Raw genomic sequence first — 6,830 nt, 5'->3', positions numbered from 1 at the left:
GAGAGTGGGGACAGCTCTAGAAAAGTCTTGGAGCCGTGCGTGTGATGAGGTTATGAGTGATTCAGATATAATAACAATATGTATCATACATTAATATACGCCGGGGGATTGTGTGAATGGTTCTCTGTATGGGCCCATAGTGTAGGAATTACATGACTGGGTGAGAAAGGATGCCAGGGGGTAAAATGGATAAAGAGTTGTATGGAGTTATATAATTTGAACAAAAAGGGAAGAATAATAAAATTAAAGAAAGATACGTACCTGAGTAGCAGTTGGGTTGGAAGGACATTAAGGAGCAGTCATTGGGAAATGGGCAAGCAAGATAATTTGGAAATCAGCAGTCATGGAAAAACAGATTCTAGTCAATGGAGTGCAGTTGGGGTTTCAAAAGCAGGTAATGTGTTGTCATAAAATGGTTAGGAACGATCTTTGGTGTGGTGCCCTCTAAAAGGTGTGATCAAGACCAGTTTTTTTTGTTATGCAGTCAGCTGATATTACCCCCCCAAGACGGTGTGTGTTGGATGGGGGTCTAACATAAGTAAAATGGTCCTTCATAAAAATGGAATGTAAGTCCGTCCCTATGATGCCTCCAAGACCTGATTACTGGGTTGATATTGTTGGGTTATGGTCATTGTTTTTTATAATGTTGTTTACATTTGTAATAAAAGGCTGTCATGGATAGTTAACTCCACCAAAGCATTAAGAGTTATTATTGAGTGAATGGAGGGGAGTGGAGGCTTTTGGCAGTTGATGAAGTGGATGGCGACCCTTGAACTACCCTTGTCAAGTACTATGGAATGTGAGAGAGCTAAAATGTATTGAGAACCAAGAAAAAATGTAATATGTTGCAGCTTAGCAGTCCTTAGATTTGGTGGCTGTTATTGTTTTTGTTCCTTTGTTTTTACACACTTCATCTCCATTGCTTGGCAGATTAATGGGACTAGTAGTTTACACAAGAATGATATGATTGATTTCATTTCCAATTCATATCACAGTAAAAGACAACCCAAAAAAAAATGAATGCAACCATCAGGACTGGTATGCTGCAATACATTACATTTTTCTTCTTGGGTTTATTTATTCTTTATTGGAAAAGATTACCTCCATGCAGTATTTTTAACAACTTGCAAAACTCTTTTGTAAATTTTGAGGTGGGAGGGTGAGAGACAACTTTTATCACAATGTGTGTAGCACAAATAATGACAATCCCCCTATGGTGGACCACAAGGAACTCATGAATAAAAAATTATTATAGAAGTCTTTTAATAATGCAATATTTTGGAGGTTCTGAAAAGACTTTACTGCAATTTAACAGTTTGGGAAGGTATGAAGTGCATTATTTTAAGAGGTTTATACAAAAGATCAAAAGGTTAAGGAGAGAAGCGGTGCATGGCTCCAAACAAGGGACCCAAAAAAATTGGTTTTGATGCACAGATGTACGGAGGGGATGGTTAAAAAAGAAGAAATCGATTTGGCTCCAAAACAGTTTCAGAGGGGCTTCCAGAGAGAGATAGATTACCTTGGTTCCAAGGATGGGACAACAATTTGGTTCCAAAAGAGCGGAAAATGAGATTGGTTTTTAAAAGATCGCCAGGGTGACTTAGTTCTACCATAAATACAGGTGGACTTTATTCCCTATCTCTAATTAGGGTAGAGGTTGAGATTATTGATCCACAGTGTTGGCTGCTCCTGTTTTCTCCCACAGGTTTATCAGCAATCACATACATTAGTTCAGTGGTAATTTCAAGGCTTGGTGATTGCTATACAAACTTTCGATGAAGTTCCTTTGACAGCAGGGATGAATATGAATGCTACTTTGGAAAGCAATGCAGAATTTGTCAGCTCCATCATAAATAAAACAAAGATTTAAAAATGCCCATAATATATCTGCCATGAATTTAGATAGTGGACTCCCTGTGTATTCTGCACATGGGGATGGCTCCTTAAACAGACAAAGGTGCTGAGTGGTATCACCAGATCCCCCATATGGAATGATGTTTTGAATGATTGGTGTACCAGGTTGCGCCCCTTAAACACTGATCCAGGTGGCATGAATTGGAAACAGAGTGGTCCACAATGGACAGACAGATTCAGAAACAGGCATGGGTGCAAATCAAAGTGGGCAAGGAACAAATGTAGTCCTTATCAAGCTAAAGTCAGAACCAGAGGAACAGGAGTGTAGGAGCTATCACAGACAGGAGCCTTGGGCTAGGAAATTAACTTATTGTTAAAGCAACGGGTGTTGGCCTGAACACAGCTACGTAGTAAGATTGACAGGTTGGGGATGATCAGAGGTGTAGCTGTTAAATCAATCAGCAGGTGAGATATGAACACACCTTTACCTCCCAGCCCTGTGCCGCGACAAGATATAGGAGACCGCATGGTGGTTAGGTATGAGCGATTGTGCACTGATTTGATTTGTGAATCTTCAGGTCCAGCTTCTGAGTTTCCTTTAAAATTCCAACCATACCCCTATCCAGGCATGCAGCCAGGGTGGCCAAGGAAAGAGAAGGCAGCAAGTGTGAAGTCCCCTTTTCCACCAGACCAAAAAAAAGGTGCTATAAATCCCCTCATCACCCTTGCAAAGCATGCTTGTCCCAATGTTGAGAGGTCATTGGCATATCCAGATTTATTCATTGGCATCACTGAGATTCTTTGCCCTTGTTTCATTTGGTGGCAGTATGTTACGGTAAGCCATTGTGATTGACCTGCATTTGTAAATGGGAGAAAAAATACATTTTATTTTCAAAGTGGGTAAGTCTATCATCATGTTTAACTTAATTAAAGGACTTTGGGTGTTTATAGTTGGATGGGAATGAATAGGGAGTACAAATGTAGCAAAAGAAGTTGCTTCCAGATTCCATCATAAGGCTGCATGCCTGGAGAAGGGTTTAGTAGGAATGGGGAGTCCCATTTTTTTGGGGGATGTGAGCCCTGCTATGAGGACAGCAGCTAAAAGTGGCCACTAGCTACAATTACAAACTTAAATGTAAAACAATTAAGCCCCAAATAATAAAACAAAAGCAAAAAAGGTTAATTATCCAAGAATAAGAATATTGGTTTAACCTACAGAATCATATAAGTCATAAAACAAAGACCTCATTATTGTCCATTGTCATCCTGCTGGCCCTAACTCAAAAGCTTTAAAATTTTATTTTAAGGCATTATGGCTATAAAAAAAATTGTTCTGACCAAATCTTCCGTCATTTTACTGAGTCAGTTGAACCTTGAACACTCAGGAATCACCTTAAATCCAAAGTAGCCCTGAACCCTGAACCTCAATACCCAATGGTGATAGACTCCCATGTAGCAGTCCAGCTTTTCTACTGATCTATGATAAGATTTGGGTTATATAGATTTATTAAATATTAAAAACTGCCAGGCTTGCAGAGGGAAATCACCACGGCTTATCAACGGGGAGTGTAGGCCAAAGTGTTGCGTGCTGGCTCCAGAAATGGTCTGTTTGTTCTGATAAGCTGGCCGTGGGTGGAGAGAGGGCAGCCAAATGACCCACGAGATAGGGGACTACCTACTAAAATAACACAAGTGGAATATAAATGGACCTTTACTTTGCACGTAAGGAATAACTTGGCACCGTATTGGCTAACAAACCTAGAAGTGCGGGTGATAAACCTTTGTGACCCTATAAGATTTGGCTTCTTTCCAACATATCAATACTCTTAAACAAATAGATTTATAATATAGGGTATTGTGTAATGATGATGGTAAATTTATCTTTACTGTTCATTTGGTGGGCACATAGCTTCAAAATGTCCGATATGGCAATATTTGGTACATGGTGGTACATGGTTGTATATATTTGTCATCCACCTACACCCCAACACATGGTAAAGCAATGGGTGGGATCACCCCAGACAAAGATAAACAATAGCAATTATTGCCCATTACCTGTTTATGAATCATAAAACATTTTCTCTGGCTCACAAATAATCATCCCATTGACTTCCTCACTCATAACCTCATCACACGCACAGCACCAATACTTTTCTAGAGCTGCCCTGACTCTATGGAATGGTCTCATAAAATGGTCTTCCTCATCCTATTCGGCTTGCTCCTACTTTCTGCTCATTTAAAAGAGCCCTCAAAACCCAACGCTGGGCAGGGTCCTCTCCTTCTCATGTGTCACTGTCTGTATCTGTCTGTCATTTGCAACTCCTATTTAATGTACAGCGCTGTGTAATATGTTGTCGCTATATAAATCCCGTTTAATAATAATAATTCCATTGTCATCAGATACAACCCCCAATACAGAGATACAAGGAACCTGCACACCCTCCTTCCCCTCCAAACCCCAGCTCCTAAAATGATGCCCCCTTAGGTCTATGCATGACCTGACCTATGACAATGCCTCAAACAGATCTCACAGGGGCCCCAAAATACACAGTAAACAGCTTGTCTGACTAGGAAGGCCACTTAGTTTAATTGGTTTAGCACATGATCGATGATATTCATGGCTGTGGGATGAGGACAGGAGACCGCTGTGTTCAAAGAAAAAGAAATTTTACTACCAAGGACAAAAAACTGTAATGTTCCTGAGAAGAGCATGGATGGTAACATCGAAATACAAACACAAAACACCATAACAATACAAAGACAAAAAAGGCAAAGAGACCATAGCATATGTGTACACTGCCAGGAGTGAGTGAACTTTGCATGTATTCTGGTCTGGCCAACCAAGATGGCCAAAGAGTGGGAACCAGAGGACCAGGTAAGGTTGCTCCGACGGACCAAGGACAGGTGAGTTAATTTTTAGATAGTGTTTGGGCCCTTGTTTTTTTTTTATACTACATAGTTCTTTTGATTGCTCTAGTGCTCAGGAACCAGATCTATTTTGAAAAGCCCCCTTATGCATGACATTGATGTTGTCACAGATAAGTGACCATACTGGGATATCTATTAGAATTAGAGTGGATGTCTTTGTTATGAGTATTATATCTGAAATTGATTCTGTAGCTATAATGCTTTAATGTGGATTGTCTGTTTTTAGACAGTAATAATGGTTTTCTCTTGATGAAGCTACTTGTGCGAAAAGCGTAGAGAAACACTTCAATTTTTGCGTATTATTGTTGTCAATTGGATCGTCACTGTTGAAGCTGCGAGGACATAATTGATTAATGTTTATGTTGGATCAATAAGAAAAATGTGTTTTTTAAAACAATAAAGAATGATGATTTATGCTACTTTACCTTAAAAGTCCCTTCAATACTCCTTTTTAAGATGAGTTTATATTAAGTATTTGAGCTTTATTAACAAACTCCTTAGTCTGTATGTAAGCAACATACAAACTCAGTATCAGAGAGCCGATAGTGATACCTAGAATTTATTATTATCAAATAACAGTATTTATATATCGCCAACATATTACACAGCGATGTACATTAAATAAGGGTTGCAAATACAGATACAAACAATGACACAGGAGAATTTTACATCAATAAAAGAAACAAAAATTAGCAAACATCTATTTATTTTTCAGCTACATAGAATAAAAGTGTCAGCAAGAAGAACAAAGACAACTCGTGTATGACCCCAACGCAGAGCTGCGGCCGATCCTCAGCAAATAGTGAGCTGGTTTAAGGTGGGTGAAAACTCATAAATCTCAGTGACATCTTCACAACAACAACATTGAGTTTTCCCTGTCAGATTCTATTTTCCATGGCGCTCTTCAATACAGGACGGAGCGTGTTATGTTCTGACTTGTAGGTGTTTGAGCACAAAGTAACAATAATGAAATATTATCCGCTGTCATTGGAGCATTTCCTCCATTCTGTGAGATTCCTGCACTGTTTATCCTTAAAGATTGCTAAGATACTCAATCACACAAGTATTTCTTCTAATTGATGATATACAGTGATGGTAAAGAGAGAGAATAAAAATCTTATATACTGCAAGTTACTAGTCTTTATTTTTTGCAGTTTGATAATTGCCTTTTATTTGGGCGAGCCGAGCTGTCAGTTTTTATGAAAAATGCATTTTAAAGAATTTGAATTCTGGTGATTCCAAGAACAGAAGGGGGATCATCTGTTAGGGCAGGTTTAGCCCATCTCCCCCTTTTCTTTCTCTCGCTCTCTCATCCCTCTTTCTTCCAGCTTCCATATCTCTCTCTCTCTCTCTCTCTCTCTCTATCTCCCATCTTCTCTATATCTTTAATTTCTCTCCCTGTCTCTCTGTCTTCCATCACCCTCTCTCACTCTCTCTCTTTCTTTGTCTCTCATTCTCACTCTCAGTTCCATCTCTTTCTTTTTAGTCTTTCTCTTTTTCCCTTTCAGCTTTTATCTCTCTTCCATCCTTCTCATTCTCTCTCACTTCTAACTTCCATCTCTCTCTCGCCTCTCTCTCTCTCTCTCTCTCTCTCTCTTGCCTCTCTCTCTCTCTTGCCTCTCTCTCTCTCTTGCCTCTCTCTCTCTCTTGCCTCTCTCTCTCTCTTGCCTCTCTTTCTCTCTCGCCTCTCTCTCTTTCTCTCTCTCGCCTCTCTCTCTTTCCTCTCTCGCCTCTCTCTCTTTCCTCTCTCGCCTCTCTCTCTTTCTCTCTCGCCTCTCTCTCTTTCTCTCTCGCCTCTCTCTCTCTCTTTCTCTCTCGCCTCTCTCTCTCTCTCTTTCTCTCTCGCCTCTCTCTCTCTCTCTTTCTCTCTCGCCTCTCTCTCTCTCTTGCCTCTCTTTCTCTCTCGCCTCTCTCTCTCGCCTCTCTTTCTCTCTCGCCTCTCTCTCTTTCCTCTCTCGCCCCTCTCTTTCCTCTCTCGCCTCTCTCTTTCCTCTCTCGCCTCTCTCTCTCTTTCCTCTCTCTCTCTTTTTCTCTCTCGCCTCTCTCTC

The 6,830-nt window shown here is 40.2% G+C and overlaps 1 long non-coding RNA gene across 1 annotated transcript in view; it reads right to left on the bottom strand.

Annotated features, from left to right (window-relative positions):
- Positions 1–1,297: 1,297 nt before the first annotated feature.
- The window catches only part of LOC140336346 (uncharacterized), a 36,865-nt gene continuing 31,332 nt past the window's right edge, over positions 1,298–6,830 (bottom strand). Inside the window, exon 4 of the long non-coding RNA XR_011921871.1 lies at positions 1,298–2,708. This is a non-coding gene — a long non-coding RNA (uncharacterized lncRNA). The remainder of the gene's footprint in view (positions 2,709–6,830) is intronic.

Source organism: Pyxicephalus adspersus, chromosome 8, assembly GCF_032062135.1.
Source record: "Pyxicephalus adspersus chromosome 8, UCB_Pads_2.0, whole genome shotgun sequence".
Classification (NCBI taxonomy): Eukaryota; Metazoa; Chordata; class Amphibia; order Anura; family Pyxicephalidae; genus Pyxicephalus; species Pyxicephalus adspersus.
Note: the sequence above shows the minus strand (reverse complement) of the source record. Positions and strands in the feature narration are given on the sequence as shown.